Raw genomic sequence first — 11,667 nt, 5'->3', positions numbered from 1 at the left:
AATTTATATCAGTCTCATTTTGTTGCGACCGGGCACCCAAAAACATTTCAAAGTGCAATATTTAACTTTAATTGTGTTTTTCAAGGTTTCTAATTCTAATCTAAATTTAGATGGGTTAGCTGAGCCTAGTTTGAAGTCTTGAGTAGCCTATATGTTAAATGGCCCACTCTCCTGTCACCTGTCTATATAAAAAGGTTGGTTATTGGGCGTTTGACTGCTATCCGTAGGTCTTGAGTTTAGATCCCAGTATAATAGATTGACGACAGAAGCCTGTGGTTGTATATAACACGTTTAATTGGGTCTAACTACCTCGATGTTAACACACAGAGAGGGCGGAAGGAAGTACACAAGGGACATCACTCAAGATAACAATATTATAAATATAACTAATACAGAAGAGTGAGTTCCCTTGACCTCACAATTATTTCAATCTATTACATCCCTTTACCCTTAGAACACAATAACACATCTCTCAATAGAACAATTGATAGTATCCTAAAATCACCAATTATATTGTAACATGAACACTATGGTAGATTACATCCTTACAAACAATGCACAATATGCTACAACATAATCAAAATACAAAACAATAATGTCAAAGTCCTTTTGACCTTTAAAATCATAGGTCTAACTTATTTGGGACCTTGATTGTCCTGCTTGACCTTCTCAGTGGCTTTTGATTTGGTGACTCAATATTCTGACCATCTGGATTCTCTATCTCAGGAGGTCTAGGATTTAAATCATTAACTCCAGAATTTACATTTTCTGACTCTAGACAACTTGGTTCACTCATATCAACAGAACTTGGTTGTGGAACAACTGAGTTGGTGTGAACTGTTCAGATTTGGTGGGATTGATAGATTCACACTTATTATCTGCACAAGTTATTTTTAACTTTATAAGACACAGGTCCTGTACATTGAACAATTTGACCTGGTATCCATTTTTCCTTTCTCCCATAATTTCTTAGATACACATTCTTATTAACACCAAATTCTCTTTCAATGCATGAGTTGTCATGATTTAATGGAACTATTTTTGAATTGGCATCTGAAAGTATTATGCTGTTATTCAGATCCTTGACTGACATAGATTTCTTTGATTGATCAATTTTCTCAGGTAATCTGATAGTGCTTTCCTGGTAACCAAAAATACTGATTAAAGTATTATCCTGGACAATATCACTTTGCAACTGTGATCCAGTATTTGAAGTGGGTGTATTAAATGGCAAAAATCTTTTTTCTTTTCTTTTGATGTTACCCTTTTAGTTTCTGTAAGTGCTAATGATGTTAGCAAAGTTGTTTGATGATCACATTCCTTCTTACTAATGTATTTTCTTTAAAACATTTGAAATTGCCATATCACCATAATCATTTATTAAGTTACAAATACTTTGTTTAGGCAATTCTGACTGATAATGGACTGCATCTTCTCCATCTTTTATATTATCTTCACAAAGGTTTTTATTTCTTATTTTACATGGCTTTAAGTCATCATTCACAGACTCTTCAGGCCAACCATTCTCACAGTACTCATATACTTTTATTAAGCACTCATCTTTTTGTGTTTCTCTTTTAATATCATTCACATTTATATTGGAGTTATCCATGATAGTGAAGAGAACAAATACATCTTCTGGTACATAGCTCAGGCTTTGGTTTTTTAAAGGTAATCTACTAAGACTATCTGCACTATTCTCAGATCCAGGTTTGTATTTCAATTCATAATTGTATGCAGTTAGTGTGATAGCCCATCTTTGAATTCTTGGTGAGGCATGCTCAGGTAGGGTTTTGTTTTCTCCAAATAAACCTAGCAATGGTTTATGATCTGTAAAGATGGTGAACTTCCTACCAAACAGAAACTTATCAAATTTCTTAACACCAAAAATGATGCCTAAGCCTTCCCTATCTAACTGAGAATAATTTTTCTCAGCCTGGTTCAAAGATCTACTGGCAAAAGCAATGGGTCTGTCACCCTTCTCATCCATGTGGGACAAGACTGCTCCTACACCATCTGGTGAAGCATCACATGTTAATATAAGTCTTTTCCCTGGGTCATAGTGAGTTAGTAAGGTGTCAGCAGACAAAGCCTCTTTTGCTGTATTAAAAGCAGTTTCTTGTTGTTTACCCCAGTGCCAAGTTGCATTTTTCTGTAGCAGCTTGTACAGTGGTGATAGTTTACCAGACAGATTTCCTATGAACTTTGCATAGTAATTTATCAAGCCCAAAAAAGCTCTTAGTTGTTGGGTATTTTCAGGTTTGGGTGCTTCTTTAATGGCTTTTGTTTTCTCAGGTTGAGGTCTGATGCCTTGCTTGCTTAATATATAACCAAGAAAACTAATTTCTGTCAGCATGAATTGACATTTATCTTTGTTTATCTTTAAACCTTTTTCACCAACAATTTTTAATACTTTATCAAGTGTTTTAAGATGTTCAGTGTCATTCTTACCAGTTATGTACACATTGTCAAAGTACACACAAACATTTGGAATGTCCTTAAAAATACTGTCCATGACAGCTTGGAAAATTCCAGGGCTAGATGATATGCCAAAACATAGTCTTTCATATTGGTAGAGTCCTTTATGTGTGTTTATTGTCGTATAGACTTTTGAATCTGGATGCAGTTCTAGTTGAGTGTAAGCATGACTAAAGTCTAATTCAGTGAATTTGTCTCCTCCTGCCAAATTCAAAGAAATTTCCTCAATGTTAGGAATAGGGTACCTATTTAGCTCTATTTGCTTATTCAGTGTAGTTTTATAATCTCCACAAATTCTTATAGAACCATCCTTCTTTAACACTGGCACAATGGGCGTTGCCCAATCGGAATAGTCTACCTTCTTTATAATGCCATTAGATTCCAATCTACTTAGCTCATTTTCAATTTTATTCCTCATTGCATAAGGTGGAACTCTAGCTTTGCAGTATCTTGGATTTGTATCTTTAATGCTTAACTTCACTGTTCTATCATTTAGTAATCCTGGATTACTAAAAACACTTTTATTTTCAGATATAACTTTATCTAGTGAAGTAAGACTAGATTCTTTTACATTCTTCAATGAACAAATACTCTCCCAATTTAACTTATGATCACTTAACCAGTTCCTACCTAGTAATGGCGGTCCATTTCCTTCAACTACAAGAAGAGGAAGTTTAACACTTTGACCATTATAACTTACATGAACCATACACTCTCCTATTACCGGAACATTGTCACCAGTGTATGTTGTTAGACACTTGTGACATGGCTGTAGAGGCACTGATCCTCCAGTGACAGCGTCAAAATCTTTCTTTGTTATGACTGTTAGAGATGCTCCAGTGTCAAGTTGGAAGCTGATGCTCTTACCGTTGATATAAACTGGTATATTGATGGGAGCATGACTTATTGATTTAACAGAGAACAGGTTGAAATCCGGCTGCAAATCAATTTGAGCATTTTCACAGGTAGAGTGGTTCATTGGTTGGGTTAGGTAGTCTTGGTGAGAGTTAACATAGTGCTGCTTTTGGTTGCGGTACTGTCTTGACTGGCTAGATTTAGCAACAGACGAAGACTTTGCAAAGCAGGCCTTGGCAATGTGACCTTGCTCACTGCACTTATAACAAGTTGCAGACTTGAACTTGCACCGATGAGATGCATGGGGACCTTTGCATCGATGACATTTTTGATAATTATTACTAGATTTAGATCTAGGCTTTGAACGAGCAGGCTGTTTAGCATAAGTTGGAATGCTCTGATGGGGTTGGTGTTTATTGACTAACCTGCTGTTTACTGCATGGATCTCTGAAGGTGCTAAAGATCTCGCCGCATCTGATGACTGCTGGAATGACATTGCAAGTTGTATTGCTTTTTCCAATTTTAGATCTGACTCGAGCAGCAACTTTCTTTGAATATCAGGGCTGTTTACACCTGTCACAAACTTTTCACACAGTCTGTCAGACAGCGTTTCTTCGAATTCACAAAATTCACTTAAATGACGTAAAGCAGCAACATATTCTGATATTGACTCGTTTGGTTGACGAGTCCTACTGTCAAATCTAGCTCGACATAGAAACTTTGATGGGGTGGGCGCATGGTGGTCTGTTAGCAATTTGCTCAGCTCGTTAAAGCTCTTGGTAGTTAGACTAGCTGGTGTGCATAAGTCTTTTAGTAGCCTAAATTGTTGAGGCCCTATGACTGTTAACAAAACAGCTCTCTTTTTGGCTTCTATCGTCACGTTGTTTGCTTCTAGGTAAAAGCTTAACCTCTCTAGGTAATCTTGAATGATTTCATCATTCGCATCAAATTCTTTTATTTGGCCATACAGCGCCATAATTCTAGAAATAATTAGCTAATAAGCTCTAGCAAACCTCTTTTTTGCGTAAGTAGGTGCTCTTTCTAGTAGATGTTTATCCTTCGTCGCCAGTTATAATAGATTGACGACAGAAGCCTGTGGTTGTATATAACACGTTTAATTGGGTCTAACTACCTCGATGTTAACACACAGAGAGGGCGGAAGGAAGTACACAAGGGACATCACTCAAGATAACAATATTATAAATATAACTAATACAGAAGAGTGAGTTCCCTTGACCTCACAATTATTTCAATCTATTACACCCAGAATCAAGTACTTATAGGACGTATCTGAGTTGACTCAGATCTGATGGGTACCTGACTATGTTTAATAAAGGTCATAGAACCGACCACATTATTATTATCACTTCTTATGGGTCTTCAATGGTCACGGAAACAGGAAAACTCTTCTTTGAAGTATGCCCTACTTATGTAAGGTCCGAAATGGTATTTCCACGTGCTTTATTTTTCTGTAAAATGATTATTATTGTAGTTCAAATTGGATTTCTCCGACGAAGTTTAAACTTAGACATCTTTTTATTTTTTAATAAGGGGTCATCCATAAATGACCTCACGCTTCCCCCTACCCTCCGTCACACATCGTCACAAAAATCAAGACCCCCTAAATGACGTCACAACCTCAGTCTACAACCCCCCCCCTTTAAAATTACTGTAGAATTTTTCTTATAACATCGATATTTTTCCTAAATCTTGTCAGAACTAGATGTATGTCAACATAGAGTATTTTGATCAATTCTACCACAATTTATTAAAAATCGTTTTGCAAAACGCGAAATAATGGCTAAAACTCGTTTTCAAACATTGCTTTTTTTATAATGCAAAAGTGTGACGTCACACCATCTGAACACCCCTCCTCCCCCTCATCACACACCGTCACAAAATTACTGACCCTCCCCCCTACGAGTGTGACGTCATTTATGGATGACCCCTAAAATATAATTAGTAAAAGAAAAAGAATGGAAATCTGTAAGTGATTCTAAGTGATGTCGCACTTCGAGCGTGAGGGGTGGGGAAATCCTAATTTGAAGTTAGGTGACGATTTGTAAAATATTACAGTTAAAATCTCTGTTGGTGTTGTGTTAGGGTTAGGGTTCGCTTAGAGTTACAATTAATCTAATCGTGTGTTAGAAGCAGTCTATACATTACTATAGATTACATATTCTAATTTAATTCAGTTAAGTTTAGTTCAGTTTAGTTTAGTTAAGTTTAGTTAATTTATATGTTTATATTAGATGGTGATGATCTATATTAGATCTATGTTTATTATAATCATACGCGTTGATATATTAGCTTAGAGTTGTGTTAGATTATGCTTTGGGTAAATTTAAAGTATGGGTTGGTTTTGCTTTCAACGTTGTATATGGGGGGGGGGTCGTCCATAAATGACGTCACACTCGTATGGCGGGGGGGGGGACGACTACATTTTCTGGAGGGGGGGGGGACACTGGTAAAAGTATGTTTTCTATATAAATTCCGTTTCATTCGGGGGGGGGGGGGGGAGCGGTAGACTTTCTTCGGGGGGGGGGGGGGGAGATGCCTGGAAGCAGTGTTTCTTCCAGACTTTTTTTCTCCGGGGGTGCACTTGAATTTCTTTGAAGGGGGGGGGGGACAACAATTTCCGGGGGGGGGGGGGGCGGACACTGTCGAAAGTATATATTTTCTATATAAATTCCATTTTGTTCGGGGGGGGGGGGGGGGTGAAAGAGATGCCTAGAAGAAACTCTGCCTGGAAGAAACTTTGTTCTTGTATTTGTTCTCTCTGAAATTGATTAAACCATCATAAAGAAGTCGCATCCCACCTTGCCGAGCTTTGACTTACGTTGCTATTGTTTTCTGTACTATTGTCATCGTGGATTCTGGGGCTAATCGCTTAAAGTTTGTCAATATTTGTGAATGAGGCTGACCAGGCGAAATTTTGTTTTTCTCTGGGTCACGAGTAAACTTTTCTTCGTCAGATTCTTGTATCTTACCTTGCACCAGAGTGGATGTACTTGAGAAAGTTGGCATTGGAGTAACTCAGTCTTTTAGAGCGGCAAATAGATTGCGGGGGTGAACATGTACAACACTATTTTAGTCAACGAGTAATATACTTGACGTGTAACTAACTAGTACCTACTTATAAAGTTCATGAAGTCTAGATCGGTGTTAGAGCCAGAAAGTATTTTATTACCGGTTTACTAACAAACATTAGGGTACTCTTGTACATTCCCTAAATCTGACATCCTCACCTACCTCTGTAATAAAGGTGATCCACCTCCTCCAAGCAAAAGTTTGATATTAATCTGATTATTCCTGTCATAAATGAAGCTCTCGTTGTTCATGAAGCGCCGTAACTAGCATCCCTTTCTGATATTAGACACTTGCCCTAACCTCCCATACATAAAAACTTCACTGGTATATTAATCCCTTGCTTTTTATGAAGCAGCTGTCAGTGTCATCAAGCCATACATATCTTGCAACATATTACAGCTCAATTAGTTGTACAAGTCCATGTAGTACTTTCAAGCCTATTTACTAGTGATTGAGACATTGTCGCCTGTGCTGGTATCCTACATTTTTAAAAGCTTGTCAGTGGGATATATATACACTTTGCTACAGAGGCGTAGCGAGGGCGTGGAGTGCGAACTAGCGACGTCACTGCTTTGCTATACTTTAATGTATGTGTTTATATATATGAAGATTGATAATGTGCATATTTTTTTTTTAACCTGCCATAACAGATGCATAAAAATATGCAATTCTCTTGAATTACTTTTAATAATACTAATGTAAATCATAGTAAATGCTAGAAATGTTTACTTCAGTGTGAGATGAATGCCCCCCCCCCCTCCCACTACAAGAAAATCTCAGGTACACAAACTGACTACTTAAATTTATAATGTAACATGACATTGAATGAACTACAAAAAAAAAAAAAAAAACAATAAGCAATAGTTTACTTGTTTAAATTTTGTATTCACATTAAAAGAATACTTTTGATGCTACAATTAAGTAATAGATCATATAGGTTACAAGTGGACAAGTAAGTAGGTAGATAATAAATCAATATTAGCAGATTTCAGTATGCTCAATAACTAGACAAAATAGAATCAATACATACAACCTTCAGAATAAATAAAAATTTGATGGCTACAGACAACCTCTAATCCACAATACACATCTTAATCTAACAAGTTTTTAATTTTAAATGACTGTGTGTAACTAGACCTTAGTTTCACACACAAACATAAATATATGCATATATATATATATATATATAGATACATATATCTATAACTATAAACAAATACTGCATAGCAGAATATCTCTACATGAAAGCCAACATATTGAAAAAATTGAATTTGCACATTCAATCGCTAAGAAACTCCTCTGAAATTCAGCAATATTATCCAACACCTCTACAAAGACACCAACTGCCTGATTATCCACAAGTTAACCAGCCCTTTTTCAGTGAGTACAGAAATGTTATACGCTTTTCACGTATAAAGTACATCAGACCAAAAGGGTGGAATTCAGTGGACCCTCACTTAGCTGGAGGTCTAGATATTGAGGATGCTATACTCTCACATTGACAACAACATGCCCAATCCACGCTAAGCAAACTATGATGAACCTTCTTAATAATAATATAGGCTTAATGATCAACTGGAAAAAACACAAGTGATAAGAATCAACAACAAACAGGAGTTCCCACTTAGCACACAAGAAATGACTATTTGAGCAAGATCCCTTTACACATCTAGGATCTGTTGTAAGATGATGGGGGAGCAGATGAGGACATCAAAAGCCATATCAGCAAGGTATCCAACATCCTCCGCACAATATGGATGTCAAGAGCTGTCTACAGTTTTCCAAATATGACTGTTGAACAGCAATGTAAAATTTGTTCTCCTTTATGGTTCTGAGACTTTCAATAATGAATGGCTGTGTAGCAAATTGAACATCAGGTGGCCTGAAAAAATAACCATCTGTGATGTTCTAACATCCATCTTGAAGAGACGCCTTAATCCTCAGGCTGGTAAATCCTGGGAAACAAAAAATACACATTTTGTAAGAAAATAAAGACAACTGTTTAATCTTTAAAGAGACCCACTCCACCAGTTGCCGTTATGGTGACATATTAACACTGGAATATCTTGAGTGTGGAAATTGTACTAAAATAAAGATTGTCTACAAAGGTCTACCCTTTTATTTCAAACATTTGTTTGACAATGTGGCTTTGGCAAACATGCTGACTGATATAGCACAAATTTTGAATTAGCAGTAAGTTATCTAAGTTTTTTACATTTAGAATCAATAGTGACCACATATTAGTTCATGTATGAAAATATATTTTTTAGTTTAGTTCAACTCATATATAGCCCTACTAAATATTAAAATAAAATAGAATCAAATTTTTTTTTTAGTTACCAGTTATACTATGATAGCACCTTCCAGCAAGATTTCACTGTTTTATTAATCCAGGTTCGCTGCAGACAAACAAAATGTTTTGGTTAACAAATTAAAAATATCTGTATCACATCACTTAAGTTTATTTAGCCTGCCGGTCCATGGGGCAAGTGCAGTAGAGATAAGCTGTTTCTGTGACTTCAGCATATGAAGGGATAGTGTGGTCAGCACTATGCCCAGTCTCCTTTACTTTTCCTAACGTGAGTTAGGTACCTATCAGAGCAGCTGGGTGGACTCAGGGAAGTTCTGCTGACTTGAATCCAGATTCAAACTTTAGCCACACCATCACCTTACATAATTTGCTTTAAATCAAATGTTTGCACCCCACTTCTCATTGGGAAGTACATTGCAGTACAGTTGGTGCTTGTTTAGTGTAACCTTAAATTCACAATGATAAATAAACAAATGATTTATAAAATATAACTATGTACAAATAATACAGTGTATGTGAGTAGCAGAACATTGGATAACTAACCTGATAGTCTCAAGTCACCTTGGTGTCACCCCCTTAAATAGTGTCATCTGGTGCAGTCTGCACCCCCCACCCGTGCTATGCTAGCTAAGGCAAGGGTTATCAATAAAAATGTTATAAATAAAAAAAATATTAATAAATTAATAATAAGCCTAATTACTATAATTAGGTAATTAACTAATTATTAGATTATTAGATCTAGTAATTAATTTAATAATGTAATATTAATTATAATCTTATTTTCTACAAAAAGGTCTAGAGATCTAGATCTAGAAATTTCCAACCAAATCAATTAATTATCATAATTATGTTTTCTGTTGGATCTAGTTTCGGTATCGTAAATTATTTAAGTAAAATAAACAACGATCTTAGCTGTTCGACTACTTAAAAATATTTCAGCGGGATTTTCGACAGTACGGCCAAGTTTAAAATATCTGTACTTTCGTTTCGACACTACGGGCTAATCCCAAGGTCAAGTAGTCGAAAAAATATCGATACTAACATATCTTGAATAGAAAAATTCTAAGTACGATTATTTTAAAATATAAAAACTAATCAGGAATTTCTAGAATTAGAATGCACTTTCCCTCTGTTCAGTTTTGCTAGCTTCTAGATCTAGATCTAGATTTCTTTTCCTTAATCAAACCTTAACAGTCAAATATTTTCAGAACCTTCTCATTAAACTTACGATTAACAGAAGTAGTAGATCTATTACAAATCAAATTGACAGTTTTGAACTCAATTATTTTAGACAAATTTAAAAATAATTATAAATTCTAGTCATTTTAATTTTATATAACACAAAATGGATAAATAAATTTAAAAAAAATAAAATTAAATAACCCAAAACTAATACTACTAGAATTTAGATCATACTAGGCTATTAAATTTGTCTGAGCTATTAGTAATAGCTTAGACAAAACTTATCCTAATATTAGTCAATTAGCAAAATGTAACATTCGTCCACCTCTCCCTTAACTTAGCCAGGCCCTAAATCTTACCCCTATGGGGAGATCAAACATAAACTAGAGGACAAAATTCTTTCTTTCCAATTTTATTTAAACTTGACTTTTTAAAAAATGTACAAAACAGCAGTGGCAGTAGCTAGGATTTTCAGGCCTTTTGCAAAAATTATCAATGGGCACCTTTGTTAATCTGTACATTTTGTATTTTATGTACTAATTGTGTATTTATACTGTATCATTATGTAATACCCAGTAACGCAAAATTCATTTTATATCATTTTTATGTAAAAAGACACCTGAAGTAAACGCCTGGGGTGATACCCAACCTTACTTGCCCAAAGAACATAATTTGTTTTAAAATATCATAATGAGCAAATAATGAGATAAAAAATTCTATCATAGACATCAAGTCTCCTTCCCAATGACCACGGAATGCAAAAGAATTTGTATATGGAAATAGTGCAATGCTGCAATCTAGTCCTACATACCAGGAGGCGATACATTTTATATGGGTTCATCAATGTGTTACCAGTTGTGTATTTTTAGATGTGACTGTTTTCTAAAACAGGGATAATTTAGATGTAAATGACACCAGTGCTACATTTCTCAGATCTTTGTTGCTGGGACTCGATTTTGTCCACATAACCACTCAAACGACCCTGGGCGTGCTGTAAGAATGACCAGCATGTCCCAGGCCTTGAGCGTCCATTAATCACTCTCTGTAATAGTACTAATAGTGAGGTAGAACTCACTACAGCGACTGCCCCGGTGTCAGTTTCGTAGCGGGGTGCTCTCTGGAGCCCCTGGTTACACTACCACAGGGGCGCTGCGTACGGCCCCTGGCTTGGTTTCAATCATCGAATGTCTTGTGCCACATAGTCACTATTGAAGGTGTAGTAATGCATAAATGATAAACAAACCCACACACATACTTTGATTTATATATATATATATATATATATATATATATATATATATATATATATATATATATATAATTGATTTACATTAATTTTATATTCAAATTATTTAAAGCATTTTATTTTAAAAATCACATTTTAGAATTGACAAATATTGAATTTTCTATTTATCATTTTGAATTTATTTATAAGAATCAAATCAAAATGATGACTTAGTGCATTTTGTTTTTACTCTAAGCCCCTATCTTACTGCTCCAAATTACAGTCAAATAAAAACATTACCAAAATCTTCGGCAGAGCACTAATTTTAAATGACGGCCATTAAGTCTAACTCCAGTTATAAGCCTGCATCAAACACTGTGTTTACACTTGCAACATGTATACATGTCTAGAAAACAATTTGTAACAAGTATACAACTTTCATGGTAATAATGTTTTTATATTGTCTTGTTGCAAGGTTTTTCTTCTAGATATGTTTAGTATACAAGTGCCAATGTGGTGTAGGGCT

The 11,667-nt window shown here is 35.4% G+C and overlaps 1 long non-coding RNA gene across 1 annotated transcript; it reads right to left on the bottom strand.

Moving 5' to 3' along the window:
* Positions 1–7,644: 7,644 nt before the first annotated feature.
* On the bottom strand, positions 7,645–9,291 carry LOC131939569 (uncharacterized). The gene is made up of 3 exons (XR_009386435.1): positions 9,278–9,291; positions 8,764–8,822; positions 7,645–8,378 (listed from the first exon to the last, which is right to left on the bottom strand). It is a non-coding gene; the product is annotated as an uncharacterized LOC131939569 (long non-coding RNA).
* Between the last annotated feature and the right edge of the window lie 2,376 nt (positions 9,292–11,667).

This window comes from Physella acuta, unplaced genomic scaffold, assembly GCF_028476545.2.
Source record: "Physella acuta isolate Inbredline_101_S28 unplaced genomic scaffold, ASM2847654v3 ptg000283l, whole genome shotgun sequence".
NCBI classification, from domain to species: domain Eukaryota; kingdom Metazoa; phylum Mollusca; class Gastropoda; family Physidae; genus Physella; species Physella acuta.
This window is presented reverse-complemented; position numbering and strand designations above follow the sequence as displayed.